Source organism: Synchiropus splendidus, chromosome 13, assembly GCF_027744825.2.
Source record: "Synchiropus splendidus isolate RoL2022-P1 chromosome 13, RoL_Sspl_1.0, whole genome shotgun sequence".
Classification (NCBI taxonomy): Eukaryota; Metazoa; Chordata; class Actinopteri; order Syngnathiformes; family Callionymidae; genus Synchiropus; species Synchiropus splendidus.
This window is the reverse complement of record NC_071346.1, coordinates 5517516-5534020: the sequence shown is the minus strand read 5'-3', so window position 1 is coordinate 5534020 and position 16505 is coordinate 5517516.

Sequence of the window (16505 nt, the reverse complement as noted above, 5' to 3'; positions counted from 1 at the left end):
CACGAGCCTCAGATTACCTTGAGCTGTGTCCGTTATTTCAGTTTTTTTAAATCCATAATTTCACATTGTTTCGGGAGTCTTCTCTGCTGGAATATATCATTTTAAATATTCCAACTCATATTAATATTCATATTCTCCTTCAGAGCGAGGAGTCAGCGCCCGGAGGGGCTGATGAGGAGGTGTTGAAGGATGAAGGTCTGCCTTGGAGGACGCGTGGACTCTCGTGTCACTGGCGCTCCAGTGTTCAGGTCAGAGGCCTCCAGGAGAACATCAACGGGGGCTGACACTTGTTTCACCAACACGTCCTCTGCTGCCGGACTGCCCGAGGAACCGACCCACTCAGGCTCCAGGAACCGAGGGGCCGGAGGCTCCAGAGGACCAGCTGTGTCCTGAGACAGACAAATGTGTCCCACGGATTCCCTGCTCTGCTGGGTTGGACCTGCTTTTTCTTTCTGTACCAGATTCGACAGGTGGTCATAATGTTCTGTCCTGGCTAGCCAGTCAAACATCAGCAGTCTTGAACCTGAAGATGAGGGAACTCCATTATCCGTCTCTTGTTGACCTGCTTCCTCTCCAGAGGCTGGAACTCCATCAGCTTCAGGTCCAGAGGGACCTGAAGCTGCACTTGTTCTTGGAGGGAATCGCTACATTGCCTTGGTTTCCATGTGTTGCCCTGAGCTCCCCACACATGTTCCACAGTGTTCGTCCACCGCTGACTGACACATTTGGAGGGTGATTAATAGTCGAGAAGGTTGTGGGTTCGAATCCCTCAAAAGCTACTGCTGCCCATCAGCTTGCTGTGACTCACAAATCTTTGTTTTGACAAGGAAAAAAAACACAAGTCTCTTCCAGACCAGTCGGGAAGGAAAAAGCAAGGAAACAGTGCAAGCTGAAGTGAAAAGCAAAGAAAAACCATTATGACCGTTGCAGCAGAAATAAATAAAAAGAACAGAAACCATTAACCTGAAACTCACCTAAAATTCTCTAAAATATTAAGCCTCTCTTTTGCCCCCCAGTGGTTGCTTTCGGTATCAACCCTGCCACAGTGTCCTCGAGCAAGACACTGCAAATAAAACTTGTGACTCTGACCTGCAGTTTTCCCACCGGGATCAATAAAACAAATATATTTGATGAAATTAAACGCGTGTGTGTGTGAGTGTGTGAGTCGGAGCGAGCCCAGCCTCGCGGGACTCTCCGTCTCCACTCAGCAGTAATGAGCAGCAGAGCAATATTTTGCTTATAGGCTCATAAACAATGCACTTATTAAGATGGAAGTCGCCGCCGGCAAGCCGAGCTAATTTAGATACATATGCAGCCGTGATGGTGTGTGTGTGTGGGCGGCAGCGGCGTCTATCAGATCCCACACTGCGATGACAGGCAGAAGAGCCCGGCGAGGGTGGGCCTCCATATTTGGTGACGGCGCGAGCGAGGAGGACGCGGGCGAGCATCAGTCACGTAAAGAGACGGACGGAGGGCTGGGAGAGGAAAGAGGGAGCAGACGGACGGAGGGATTAAAATAGAGAGACAGTGAGTCAGAGAACAGATGGAAAGAGTGAGTCACTGAGGTAGAGAGTGACGGGGAACAATCAGACAACTCCTCGCTCTCCGGACGGTGGAGTGTCTCTCTCAGTGCGAGGACGCTTCCTGTCACATGATCCTGAATGGGACCAAGTTAAGAACAGAGGAGGTCATGAAGTGACCCGGGGGTCGCAGAGTGATGGCCCTCTGAGGGCCACGTTTGGAAAGAAATCGAGCCATTTAAGATGCGTTTGTGTGTCTGACTGATGCTTTTACACACAGGTGTGTGTGTTTGTTCCTGAGACACCAACGTTCAGAGGAACTAGAAACAGAATTGTGTATTCAAAATACAAAGTTAAACTTTCATTTATCATTCAACCAGACTAGCTGTTATGTGTGTGTGTGTGTGTGTGTGGGGTTATGTGGGGACCAGTTCTTGACTAAACACTACCGTATGACTTTGTGGGGACATTTAGCTAGACCCCACAAGGTTAAGCATCAATTTGAGGATGAAAACTTCAAAATAATAATCATTATAATCGGGAGTAAGTTCGGTTTTGGGCTTGAATATGGTGAGCCATGTGTTTTGGATGGTCAGGTTTGACAAGCCTCTCGATGTCCCCACAAGGACAGTAATAGAAGTATAGGTGTGTGTCACGCTGCTTTAAAGCAAAAGATATGTACATGGAAGACACACACTTTCCTCTCGTCACACACGTGGTGCTTGTTTCCATGGAAACCTGAGAGAAAGGTGTTAATGAAGAACTTTGCGATTGTGTAACCATCACAAATCGCACTGTGGCTCAGCCAAAACATTATGACCCGCAGGGTGTAAAACCGTCCGCGGCAGCAGTGGTCAGCACCTGGGGTCAAGCTGACCTTCATCCACTGCTAGAAGGGAGGATGAGGTCGGGGCTGGGGGTTGGTGGAGATTCAGGGGTGAGGTGGTGGTGGTGAGGGGGGGCTAGAAATCTGGCAGTCAGAGGAGCCCCAGTGTCTTCTGTGACAGGAAAGGTTGAGTGTTCAGCTCCTCCGACACTTAGTTGTAGTGACACACACACACAAGGTGCAAAGACAAACCAGCACGTATATTAATAATTGAAATACACACACACTCTCCTAACCATCTACATAAAGCGCAACACCAACTCTGGCTGCTATTTAAAGTTGTGAAACATAAACACAAGAACGGAACATGAGCCGTGACGTCTGCACAAGTTCTCAACGTAAACATCTGAGGTCTGTGTGAGTCTCAGATGAAGATGAGGATCGTACTTGTGTGAGGTTCTCGCACTGGGCTGATGAAACATGCATGAATCTTGAGATACATTTTGGGCACCCCTCACCGCCCGCTCCCTTCTGTTGTCAGACTACATCATCATATTCCGTCCACTGGAGCAGGATGAATAATTTAAGGTCGTCACAGCAGTCGGATGAACTCGCTTACGTTGAGGCAGCAGGAACTCACCTTCCAACTCAAAGACAAGGCAGGAGTTTGTCATTGACGTTTCAGCAACCCTGGAGAGGAGACACAAGCTAGCGGCTAACACTACCAATAGATGCGTTGAATGGTGGTAGAAAAAAAAGGTTGATGGAGAGAAAAACCAGGGTAACCAAGTATTACAGAAAATAGAAAAACAATTGACAATAAAATCAAAAGAAATATTAGCAAAATATAAAAAAATGATAAATTCAGTAAAATAATTTTACGAAAAATGTATAATAGCTTGCAAAAGCAAGCAAAAAAAACCCCCCATTAAAACAGATTTACATTTGAAAAAAAAAGTTAAAAAGTTAAAACTCTACTGGACAAGCACCATTTTACACGGGCCACTCCAGCTCAGTAGAGGGCGCTGTAAACACAGACAAACTGAATTGGGCCCACGTTCTAGCTGAACATTTAAGCGCAGAGACAGTGGAGGTCTGAAACAGATCATACAGAACCCACCGGAATACCCCTGTAAATCTGACCTACACACACACACACACACACGATGACATCATGCTGTATGACATCAGCGTCTCTAACGCACCCCGCCGCCTGAAACAAAGGCAGGAGCTCATGAATCATAAATGTGACGTCACTCCCGATTTCATCTCTGGACGTGGAGGGAAACAAACTCATGCAAAAATCATCAAGACACGACGTTTTCATCTGTTAATTAGAGTAGAAGAGCCATGGAACCTTTCATCCCTGAACACTGCGCTGTGTTTGTCAACACTTAGCGGGAGTTGTTTTTTTATATCTTTCTCTTTTCTCCAACTTTTGACTGACATTTTTTAACAGTTTTTCCCAGCAAGCTCTGAAGTTTACATTGGTTTCTCTCAACTTTTATATTCATTTCTCTCTATGGACTTTTTTCCCTTCATACTCCTTTGTTTCCTTTGTACAACTGGACCAACTCCAACGCAAAAGTTGCGTAGCATCGATAGCACCGCGATATGAAGCGCTCAAGAGAAGCTAGCAGTCAGCCTGACGCTCTACAGCATCTCAGTCTTCACAGACCAGTGCGGAAGTCAGTCTCCTCTGACCTCCGCCCTCACCTCGCTGTGAGGTCACAAGAAGCATTCACACTCCACAAACATGGCCGACATCGTTTACGCTCCAATAAAAGCCTCAGCGGCGTTAAATATGAAGACAAAGAAAATCTATAACGTCATCTTGGGAAATGTCACGCACACGCATGGGCCGGATCGATCCCAGCAGGTAACTAAATTCACCTGTCAGCGCGACGCCTACGGCGACGAGCTAATGCACCTCAGTGAGCTGATATACGGCGAGCGTGGCGGGCGGCGAGGCGGGCGTATCAAGCCCGGCGTGTCGGCGGAAATGTCACATGAATCAGAAGCATGGGGTGACGGCGCTTCTGCTGCGCCGGCCTCGTAAACAGCGAGGTCAGCGCGGCGTCGACGCAGATATAAATGGGTCGTATATATATTGTAACAAGGCCGTGGGGTCACATGACCGTGAGCCCGACCTCGGTGCTCCCCTCCTCCCCCACCAGAAACATCATTTCAGACGCCTTTATTGTGGTTTCCATGGCGACGCCGGCCGCAGCTTTTTATCAGTTAGCGGCAACTTGATGATGTTTTTATGGTGACAGGCGCCGACGGCTCGTCTGAGATGCACTTTCCTCCCCGGAGCATTTCATTCGCTCGCCTGCACCCCTCACGTCTCAGCCCGTCTCAGCTCTCGGGGCAACCCCGCCCTCCAGGGGCCCCCGGGTGAGAGCGCAGACATTAATTGGCTCCAGTTTATCGCAGCTGCGTGGCGAGTCTCCGAGTCAGAGAGGTTCTCTGGTGGCAGCTGTCCTGCCAGGGTCGATGAGGCACAGCGACCTGCAGCCACCTCTGCATCAGGTGTGCGAGATCCTTCTCTGCTGGAGTTTCTGACCCACATATTGCTGCGCCTCTGGGAGAGCTGTGTCATTGGAGACTCGTACTAGAGCGGCTCATAACTCACGCTGTGATTTTCAAGACCACTCTGGGGTGCGAAGGTTCAACAGGTCGTCCCCTCTCTCCGCTACACTGTTGGGATGGTGAGAGTCAGAACTCAGAGGACTCTTCCCTGGACTCATGGAAACTGAAAACGATGCGGCGGAGAGATCTGATCCAGGCGACAGAAGAGCAGCCGACACGGAAATCTGAGTTTGATTTGTGAGAACCGACGTTCGTGGAGAGCAACATGTTCTGGAGCAAGAATAAATTATCAACACTCATGCATGAACACACAACAACACATTGTGTTTCCAGTGTTGTGCGTCCATTCATCCAGAACTCTGTGTCTCACACACACACACACACAAGCATCAGCTGCATTCATCCTGTTTACGACTGCAATCTTTTGTTTTCTCTCTCTTTGTAAGGTGATGTGTGTGTGTGTGTGTGTGTGTGTGTGTGTGTGGAGGAGGGAGCCCCCTCAACCTTGACCGGCTCCTCTGTTATGAGCATTCTTCTCAGCTATTGGACGGTGGTAAGCACGTCCTGTTCTCCCCAAGATTTGGAATCCTGTAAGTTGTTCATTCATATTTTCTCACGAATCAAAAAATGAGTTTCGTAGCTGAGGAACGATTTAAATAATCTCACACGCACACGTTTGTATCTCTCTCCTTGGGCCCTCTCATTGCCATAACCCTTTCCCCAGCCTCTCTCCCTGAACCTACCCATCCAAGACAAATGGCAAACTAAACCCCAGTTATTTTGACGTTGTACCCTAAAATTGAGGCTTGGATTTGTCCCCATAAGCAGGTGAGTTTCCAAGAATTCGCCCCCACAAGGAGAGCTATACAAGTACAGACACAGGTCGTTGTGTGTGACAGTGGAATGGCAGCAGAGAAACAGCCGCATAAACGCGACAGAAGCGGAAATAAATGCAGGCGGTAACCATGGCGACGCACACCTGAATAGAAAACAGTATTTATGATGATTAGAATCTCATTTAGCCACTCGCGCCCCCAAAATGTCGCACTATTGAAAACAAGAAAACAAAAAACTAAGACTTGGGATGGAAACGTGGAACTGCTGGACCATAGCTGTGGAACTTGAGGCTCAGGGGCCATAACTAGCCCACTAGGTCATATTGTAAGGCCCTTACCAAGGATGGGTCAAATTCATGTACGCTCAGTTTCCTGAAGGGCGCCTCCTACAGGGCTCAATAAATGTGTGTTGCTCTGTTTTTAGATCCCATTTTTACGCTAAGCTAACAAATGTATTAACGAAAAGAAACTTCCAGAACCAGGTGGAAGGGACTGTGAAGACAGAGTAAGTTAGTTGTGTGTGGTGTGCTTCTCGTTGCAAGGCGAGGTCGCTGGTGAAGGAGGACTAAGTCAGTGTTTTGACACGAAACATGGAGGAACTGTAACAAAGAAAAGTTCAGAGACTGAATGAGGCATTGTATCCTGATTGACAACAGCTAGTCTCAGACTCTTCACTTCTGAATCCGTGTACCTTTCGTTCATTCATTTTTTTGTTTCAAAGTTTTGATTTGTTTTGAAACATAAATGGAAAAACTAAAATCTGAAAAACCACGAACATTATGAAGGCCACACTTTGTCTGTACTATGAGCTGATAAACGATCTTTTTAAAATGGGAAAACTCCCACTGAACAGAATGTACGTCACCATGGTCCACTGAACTTTTTTCATTCTCCATTTTTCTGTTTCAACTTGTAAACATAATCACGTTTTTTGTTTTGTTTCTCCGTATTTCGTTTCATTGCGGAAAAACAAATCAAAACTTGATTTGATTTTATTTTGAAACAAAAAAATGAATGAACGAAAGGTGCACAGATTCTTTAGAAACTGCTGAAAGTTCAGTCCAATTTGAGATCGAAAGTGTGTTGAGTTTCAGTCAAGCTTTGGTCAAGAATAAATCAAAAGTTTGATTGACAGGTTGTCAGTAATAAGAGTCAAAATATCTGGCCGCGATGCCGTTTCTATTTCCACAGCTGTCGGTTGATCAGCATCATCAGCTGCCCTTGGCGCCTCCACACGTCGAACACTTTCACCATTTCTCGGGCAACAATATCATGTTCCAGCCGGATGGAAAACACACTCAGCTCAAGAGATACAAATTGCTGCTATTTGCTCCCAAAAACATCCATCATCTTCCTCTCAGAGGCGAATTATCCAATTTAGCACTTTCGCAGGACCAGACTCCAGAGCGCGGCGCCGTCCTCTCCACCATGGAAAGATTATTTGTGGATTCAAGAGCGGAGATTAAGACCCAGGACCAAGTGAGACAAGGTTCATCGCACAGGTGCGTGAGGTTCAGGAGAGCTTGTCGCCAGTAGCTTCTTCTTCGCTCGCTCCTACAACAGGAAGCGGAACTTGTAGCCTCGGTAACCAGAAGCGCTTAAAGCGGGTCGCGCTGGTTCGAAGCAGCGAGGCGGCTTTGTTGCACCCCCTCACTCTGAGAGAAAGTCCTGCAGGATCAGAACCACGTGGAGCTCAGCGGGCCGGCGCTGATGAAGGAGGACTGTAACACTAAACTCTGGCACAGAAAAGAACTGGAGCAGCAAAAAAGCCGAGCAGCGCCGTTATATAATTAGTATGTGGAGCGCCGGGCCCAGCGGCTGAAAATAGTCCCCCTGCTCGGCCGGGGGACCTGTGGGGGGTGTTAAGGGGGGTCTCAGATGAGAGGTGGGCGGGTGGGGGGGTCCGGCTCTGCTGTAACAATAACGCCGGCGGAGGATTTGCGGCGCGTACGGAGCGTAATCCCTCACACAGTTGGCAACAGTTCGCTGACACCACAACCAGAAAGTAGGAAAGTGCTGAAGCGCGGATTCTGGACGCTGGACCGCTTGACAAATGAAGTCTGCAGACGGTGATGAGAACTTTTCCCTCCGCTGATGCTGTTGAGGGAACCGAGCCAAAGTGAAAAAAATCAAGAATAAAATATGGAGTTGAGGGATCACAGGCCAGAGCTGGCGGTCGTGGCGTGGCCCCGGGGTCACACAGGGTCGTCTGATGGCACTGTTGAGTCACGACACAGAAGTCCTCCCTCAATTTTCATTTGTCTTTTGTGAGTGTCACATTAAAATTTTAAATATAGTTTAGTATTGTCTTCAGAAATATTATTTAAAAAAGTGAGTATAAAAGAGTTAAAAACTTAAAAATTAAAATATATTTTTTATTGTATTTTTTATTACATTTTTTCTACATTTAGAATAACACACTTTTAAAAATTATTTAATATTTATTCATTATTTTGTTCCAAGTTTTGGTTTCATTCCTTTTTCTTTATTTGATTGATTGATTTTTTTTTTACTTTTAGACTTAAAATATTTTGTTTGCAATTGTACATTTATTTTTGTCTGTAGTTTTGGATTTATTTAAAAAATGTATCTAAAAGGCCAACTTTCTATTGGATTTTAGATGACACTTTCTCGACATGCAGCTTCCCAGCTAAACTCCAAGGCCGTCCATCTCACCCGTCTCTGTCCATGTCTACGCTCCAGGACTCGAGATGTTGACGTCTCTCCTTCTGACTCCAGCTCCAGAGACTTTGTCCAAAACCCCCCGCCCCACCACTCACCCCCCTCCCTCCCTCTCTCCCTCTGAGAGAGCCGGACTGAGACCACGTCAGATCATTGTTGGGATTATCGTCTGTGGAGACGGTGATGGAGACGTCTTTCCTCTCGATTAAGCGTGACCCACTTCCCCCCCTCCCTCCCTCCCCTTCCTACCTATATATCTCAGCACATGTAGCGCTCCAGCGTGGAAGTCTCTCACACACACTCACGGTCCGGACTATAAAGCGGCTCGGCGGCGCTCTGGAGACTCACAGATAAGATGCCGTCGTCACGCCGACTTCACTCACTTTGTGATGCAATTTCCTGCCGCTGGCCCAGCACACAAATGCCATCAATCAAAGAGCCGGGTCCCAGAGCGCCTGCAGGATTTCATTTGAACCCACAGCGACCTCTTTGACGCTCCACTCCAAAGGCACCTTTCCCTCCTCATGAAGCTGCAGCAGGAAAGCCTCAAATGTCAGAGCAGAGAAGAAGAAGCTCCCGTCTCTCTTCAGATTAATTGACCAGGTCCATGTCTCTCTCCTCCATGTTCCTCCTCTCCATGCGAGCCCACTCCCTCCTCACCAGAGGAAATGTTAGAGCCGAAAACTGCACGACCTGGCGGTCGGTGAGGAGCTGGACTCTTAAGAACGTGACAGTCAGTAGAAGCAAAAACAGGGCTGGAAGAAAGCAGGAGAGAACACAGCTGCCCCAAACAAGTCAAGGGCGAGGAGGTGCTCGATGACAGTAAAAACAAGTGGGAGAAAAGTGGAAAGTCGTCAAGAACCACTTGGTAACACAACCTTTGTCATCATTCTGGAGAACAGTTTTTCTCGACCGGAACTGTTCCTGGTTCCTCTTCATGACTCAGAGAAGTTGAAGATCTTCTTAAACCTTGGGATGAGCTGCAGTGACGAAACGTTCCCCGCAGTAAGGGACGCTAATGTGACATTTCACATCTGATCTGAGAGCCGTCGGAGAGGGACGCAGGCGGCGCCGGCTCTGATAAGAGCTTCCTCCGGTGGAAATCTGTCATGAAACCAGCCATTCCTCTTGTCGAGTCAAGATTTCAGTTTCTGACGGCGACACGACGCTTTCAGTCATCAGCGAGCGAGAGCCTAATAACACGGCTCTACGCCGCCCGCGGCCACGAGTCCCAGCACGTGGCGGCGGCTATAATATCTTCTCCACAGGTCAACACGCAGGCTTGATGCGGCATAACAAACCTGTTTCAGAGCCATTTTTCTGATCCGCTCCCTCGGGAGAGTGTCGGTAACACGCACCATTAGCTCCGGAATGTTGAACATAACTACATCGCTCGGGTCCATCGGGGCAAATCAAATAATTCCCGTTTACAAGAGTCGCTTCTGAAGGCAGACCTGAGTCGGGATTTACACCCGTCGCTGGAGCGGAGGAGAGAAACTAAGACGCCTGGTGAGCCTGGGTCGGCCCTGGGTTCTCCCCCTGGACAGGTTCAGAAATGTACAACTCCATCTTTGATTCTCACCAGCTCTTTTATGGAGGGATATCTCTGCCATCAAGATTTGAATACAAATAACAAATTGAATTTGGAAAAAAAAGAAATCTAAATTTTAAAAAATTCATTCCGAAAAATTATGTTTTGATGCCCTGTTACAAAAAGAAAAAAATATTTATATTGTATTTTTTTTTGTTTTCAATAGAGCATGAAAATTAATAATTTGATCTAAGTTAGTAATATAAAGATTTTTTTTTGTTTCAAAATGTATTTACAAATAAAAAAAAAAAATTCAGATTCAATTTTTTGATGATTCCAAATCTTTTTTTTTTACAAGTTCAAAACCGATGGCACAGAAATGGCGTCGGGGGAGTGTCCTTGCTCTGTGGGCGGAGCTGAATCAAGACTGACAGCACTCAGAACCGCTGTTTGTGGTGTGATGTTAACTGGCAACACGGATGTTGTGATGCTGTAAAAACACATGACTATGTGGATTAGTCAGGTGGATGTTGGAGTAAAAGTGCAGATACAACACTCCAGTCTACATGCTGTTTAAGGTGCAACTTGCCATCAAACACCATATAAAAGAAGTAAATAATGCCACGCTGTATGATTCTGTGATCACATTTCAAATGTCCAATTTCCTCCAACGATTTCGTAAATACAAATTGAAACCGAAAAAACTAATCTTTATATGACTAACTTGAATGAAATTATTAATTTTCACGCTGTATTGAAAACTTCTTAAAATACGATGTACATTTTTTTGTATTCAAACCTTAGTAACTGAGCATCAAAACCTTTTTCGGAATTATTATTATTATTTTTTTTTTTTCAAATTCATTCATTGTTTCTTCTATTCAAATCTTGATGGCAGAGATATCCCTCCATACAGTGGCACCTTCAGCTTGACTTGACAACAGGAAGTGTCTGGAAACCAAAGGGAAAGAAAGGTTGGGTCGTCTGGGCCTCACAAGCCGACCCTCCGTACAGTAGAGCTGAGCGGTGATGAAGGTGCATTAGCGAGACGTCCCACAAATGAAGATTAATTGGATAAAGAAGGGCTGGCGGAGATGAACGGCTGCTTAAGATGCAGCTGCTTCGGCGGCGTAATTAGAACATCAGTCATTATTGATCATCGTCACTTCGATAAACTGCGCCACACTTTGGCGACGGTCGGAGGAGTGAGGGAGGACGAATGGCGTGCGTGAAGGGGGCGTGGCCGCTTTACAGCGGTCGCTCCAGGAGCCGCGGCTTTTGTTAGCATTGCTGTGACATCGCAGTCGAGTCCTTCTGAGATGTCTGGAAACACAGGTCACCTCAGAGTTGGAGTCTTCCATGGTTTTCTCTGCCACTGTTCGCCAAACTCTTCACAGCCAGCTCAAATCCAACGTCACGTTTGTCAGGTTGAGTCCAACAGAGGGAGCAGGTGAGGTGATCTGGGATCCTCCATGACTCCTGAAGCTCTCGGGTCTGGGCCTCACAGGCTGAGATACTGTGTCTGATGGGTCCAGGTCTGATTCTCCACCTCTGAGCCTCTGGATCCGAGGTTCAAGGTCCAAATCTCCATGTCTGAGGGTCCATGTTAGAGCATAAAAGTCCAAGTCTCTTAAGTCTGGGTCTCAGGATTTGAGTCTAGAGCCTCCAGGTCAGAGCTTTCGGGACGGGGCCTCACTGGCCGAGATTCTGTGTCCGAGGGTCCAGGTCCAAACCTCCATGTCTGAGGGTCCATGTCAGAGCCTGTGTTAGAGCCTATGGGTCCAGGTCTCTGAGTCTGAGTCCAGGTGCCATTTACGAACGAGTGTGTGGTTCAGGTTTTTTGTGTTTACCAACCTTCCCCACAAAGTTTCAGGACTCCTGCTCCAAAACTCTATCAAGTCCATGATCCCGCAGGACAGGCGACAACAGAGGGCAAATCACAAAACAGTAACCATGGCAACAGAGACCTGACAACAAAAGAGTGGCTGGCTGAGTGCTGTGTGATTCTGCGGCAACTTTGGAGGACAGAAAGTTTCTCTCCACATCTGGACTCGACCGTGACGGCATCCAGATGGCTTTTTATTTTTGGGAGGGGAAAAAAAAACACAATAAAAAGAAACACCTGAGCGTCCGTGTTCTGACCATGTCCTCCGCTTCTCCTTGTCCTCCTGATTCATTTTCAGGAATTGAATCCTTCACAAAGGTAAATAGAAATGGTTTCCTTGAAAGGAGAAGCGGCCGAGGAGAGAAAGATGAAAGTAGGTATTTGAGTGAAGAGAGCGAGCGTCACATGAGCCTCGACACACTGAGAGAGGGATGCGGATCAGCTCCTCTGAGTCTCAGTGGGATCAGGATGGAGCTTGTTGTTGTTCAGGTCCACCAGAGGTCTTGCCAGCGGCTCCATCTTCTAACCCTCACAACTGATACCAGAACCACACGCCTGGCCCGAATATGACAAGGAGAACCCCACTCCAGTCGAGGAGAAAGTGCGACCCTGAGGGGACACAAGGCCTAAAATAAATCCTCAGCGATCACACATCGGTTTTAATTACCGCATCATGCACAAGACTTCATCCTCCTGCCATGTCACAGGAAGCAACTGTGTCAGAGAGATGACAAGAATCTGCAAGCTGAGGATCCAAATGAGGCTTTTTGTTTCCCTCAGCTGTTGTTCTTGACAGATGTGAGTGATGCAGGTGAGACAGGCTTCCTGGACGAGCCGCTAACAGCTTCATTATCTCTCACGGCAAAGAAGAAAACCTCGATGGAGTGAAGATGAATTATCTCCTCAAGCGCTTCGAGGGCTGAGATCCTGCGGGAACAGCAAGAATCCCACAAGGCTCCGTTTAAAAGCAGCGGCGGACGATGATAACAGGCAGATTTAGTGTGCGTCACTGTGGTGTGCAGCGACACGAGTCGTGTGTGGTGCTGAATCTCGAGTGCAGTCCCTCTAGTGTCCACCGACTGGCACCAGGTGGGCTGCAGCAGGTCCACCTCAGATCCCCACGCCACCCCCACTGACTGCTCCATTAATGTCTGGTCAAAGGTCACAAGTTTGACAATAATTAAGAGGCAAACCTGTCGGGAAAATTGTCGTCCATAAATCACGTTCCCCAGAAATGAAGCATCGATCCAGCTGCTCTGACGTTCTGATCATCTTCAGATGTTAGCGATCAATGCTAACCGTGACCCTTGACTTCTGATGCTTAATCAAACGCAGGCAGAGATCGACAGTATTGATCCCACACGGAGCTGCGTGTTGGTCCCGCGCAAGTTCTCAAACCAGCTGCTGGGCTTCAGCTAGCTGGAGGTGCTCCTCAGAACACGTCTCATATCTCGACTCTAACAGCTTGTCAGGGTCATGTGACCCTACCATTCATAAATGTTTAATAGTATTTAGGTTGTGGAAAGTCTCAGCAACGCCCCCTGGTGATGTTGTACAATGTACGATTTCCATGTCAGAAGATATGTGACTCCTCACCACCCTGAGTCCACAATCCAAGATGGCCTCCTCAAACAGGAAGTAGAAGTTTTGAATCAACTCAATGAGAAAACAAAAGAAACACATTCAGCGATTCGTGTTTCCGCTTCCACGGAACGTGCTTATATCTGGACAAAGCAGGCGGAGAATAGCTTGATCTTTTGTTTAAATCACTGTGACGTCATTCCAAGTCCGACTATCATTTTACACAGCTGGCAAGTCTTTCCCCTTTGTCACTGTCTGATGTTGTCCTCCAGAAATTCTGGTGCTGGAACCGGAAATTTCGTATGTTTTACCAACTGACGTTTACTGGTGAGTGCATGCGTACATGGTTATATCACGCAAAGGTGATGACGTTTTTTTACTTATTAAAATATTTTTTTACTTAAAATACTCTAGATTTTCAAGTTGTATGTTTTTATGTAATATTCTTTTTTTTTAATCCAGCATTAGTGAATCAATAAACATTTCAAGCTCCTCCAATTCATTTGACCTGCGCAATGTACTGCTTCCAATACATATCATTATTGTATGGGAAACATTTGTTTCAAGTAGATTTAACAGTAGCAGGAGTGAGCACTTCTGCCCCTGGACCAGGTTTATGTCTACTATGGTGCTTGAGTCTGTTTATGTTGTTGAATAAAAAAAAAAGAATATCAGATAAAAACATACAATTTCTAAATCTATACTATTTTAAGTTAAAAAAAAAAAATGTAGAAAAACTTCATCACCTTTGCGTGAGCACCAGAATTTCAAGCGGACCAGATCAAGCAGTGACACCCTCATGATTTCCTCATGTTTTGAGCTTTAAAAAACAAAATCAAATTTAAGAAACAACATATTTGAAACTACCAAGCACAAAGAATCGAACAAAGCAGAGAATAAAAACAGCTTCTCGAGCAGGTCTGAAGTCAGTTAGCTTGACAGTTACCCTGATGCTAAAATGTCCCTGATGTTTACAAGTTGACCTCCATCCACAGAGTGAAGTGAAAGAAGACGGAGCACGTGTCCGGTCGGATGGTGAAAGTATCCATTTTAATCTGTGTGTTCGCTCCACAGTCTCACTGCAGTCAGCGCCAGCCGTGAGGGAATGAGGTCGTCTGGTGAGGAAGTTTCTCCTCGGAAAGTTCAGGTGATTAACAGGAAGTGGAACCTCAAAGTTTCATGAGACATGTTTGGCAGGTTAGCTGTCGGATCTGAAGTGTGTCGATCGTCTCTAATTAGCTCGGGCTCTTCAATGATTCATGACCTGTCTTCTTTGTTCGTGGATAAGTGGAGAACATCGCCGCAGCTTCTCAGGTCAACAGAACGTCCTGGATCAGCCCCGGCTTCCATCAGTTCACGGACTGGTGAGTGAACACCAGTGTCTGGGAGAGATGTGGGACGTGAAACCAACCTGAAGAAAGGTGAGTTTTCAGCTCCAGAAGTGGAAGATTGGACTCGGTGAAGGGATGTTCTGAAGCGAGACGTCCATCGTTTCAATAAAGTTTGAGATGAACATCATTGTAGCTGAATTAAAACAGGCTTTTATAACTCTGAACATTTATTCATGTTTAACATTTAACATTTAACTAATGCTCAAGTACATTTATTTGCTCCTCCATTAGATTTTATGGATTAATTTTGTTGTTTTCTTAGTTCCAACTTCTTTTGCACTCATTTGAGTTTTTCTTTTTTTAATCGCCCCTTTTTTAATCGCGCTTGCTGGAAAGGAGTTGCTAGCTAACTGTTAGCGTGTGTGTGCTCACAGACAACACTGGAGTGTTTCTGAAACAGGTAACACTTTATTGAAGCAGAAGCAAGCGTCGGGTAAAGAAACAGATTCATCAGTTGAACGCGGTCGTTTACATGGACCATGTTCAGGCCGGAGTCTCTTCCTGCCCGTCTGATGCCGGAGACAGCTCGGACATCTCCAGCTCCTCCACCGGTGCCAGGTGCTGCTCGCCACTCCTGCTCCTCCACACCAGCACCAGCACCAGCACGGCAACAGTAATAACAACACACATCATCACCAAGAGCGCCACACTGACCAGCACGGACCTCACTAGCTGGTGATCAAACTCTGGTTCCCCGAACATCAGCAGGGTCTTAGACATGAACACGCAGGGACGGCGTTTCATAACGGCCCACCAGAACTCGCCGCTGAATTCCAGGGTGACGTTAGTGATCACCAAGCTTTGGCCTGGGAGTCGACACCGCTCCTCCAGTTCTGTTGGACCTTGTGAGGTACATGTATTAGTTGATCTCATCCGTCGGGCTTCGGTCTCCACACTGAAGCGTGACGTTTTCTCCCTCAGTGAAGAACAACACAGTGGGCGGGCAGGCTGGGGACACACTAGCAGGTGGTACCACTCACTATAGACTTTACTGAGCTCACAGATGCACGGACCTGTGTGGTTCAGAGTCAGTGATGGGAGCATCAACGTGTAGTTGTGACTCTCGTTCTCACCCTCCTCCACGGAATTCTTCATCCTCCACAGGTGTGGCTGGTTTGGCTGGATGTCAGAACAGTTCAGCTCCAGACTCTCTCCCACTGAGCGGAGGACATACACTGGTGGTACATGAGCTCTGAAATGGTTGTGAAGGTGACAGCTGCTCTGCTTCTTCTCCAGACAGTAGTAGACGAAGCCATTTGAGTAGACACTCGTGGCTGTGACCAGAAGAGATGATTGGTTCTGCAATAGATCACGTTTCAACAGCGGAGATGATTCGTCGTCTATCAAAGCTAATTCCATATTTTCTGTCTTCTGGTTCCAAAATTGGAAGGCCCACTGCACACTCTGATTTGGTCCCGCGCTGTCACAAGTCAGCTCCAGTGTTTCTCCAAGATGCAGGTTCAAATGCTTGAATTTGGTCTGCTGTTTGTCACAGATGAGCATAGTGTAGTTGCTGTGGTGTGTCACGTTGCCGCGGGTCCAGCACTGCTCCTGGTACAGACCCGAGAGTGAGGTATCCAGGCGGAAGTTCAGGTGATGTTCCTTTTCATTGACGTCACTGGTGTTCATCCAATGTATTGTATCAGACGGATCAACATAGT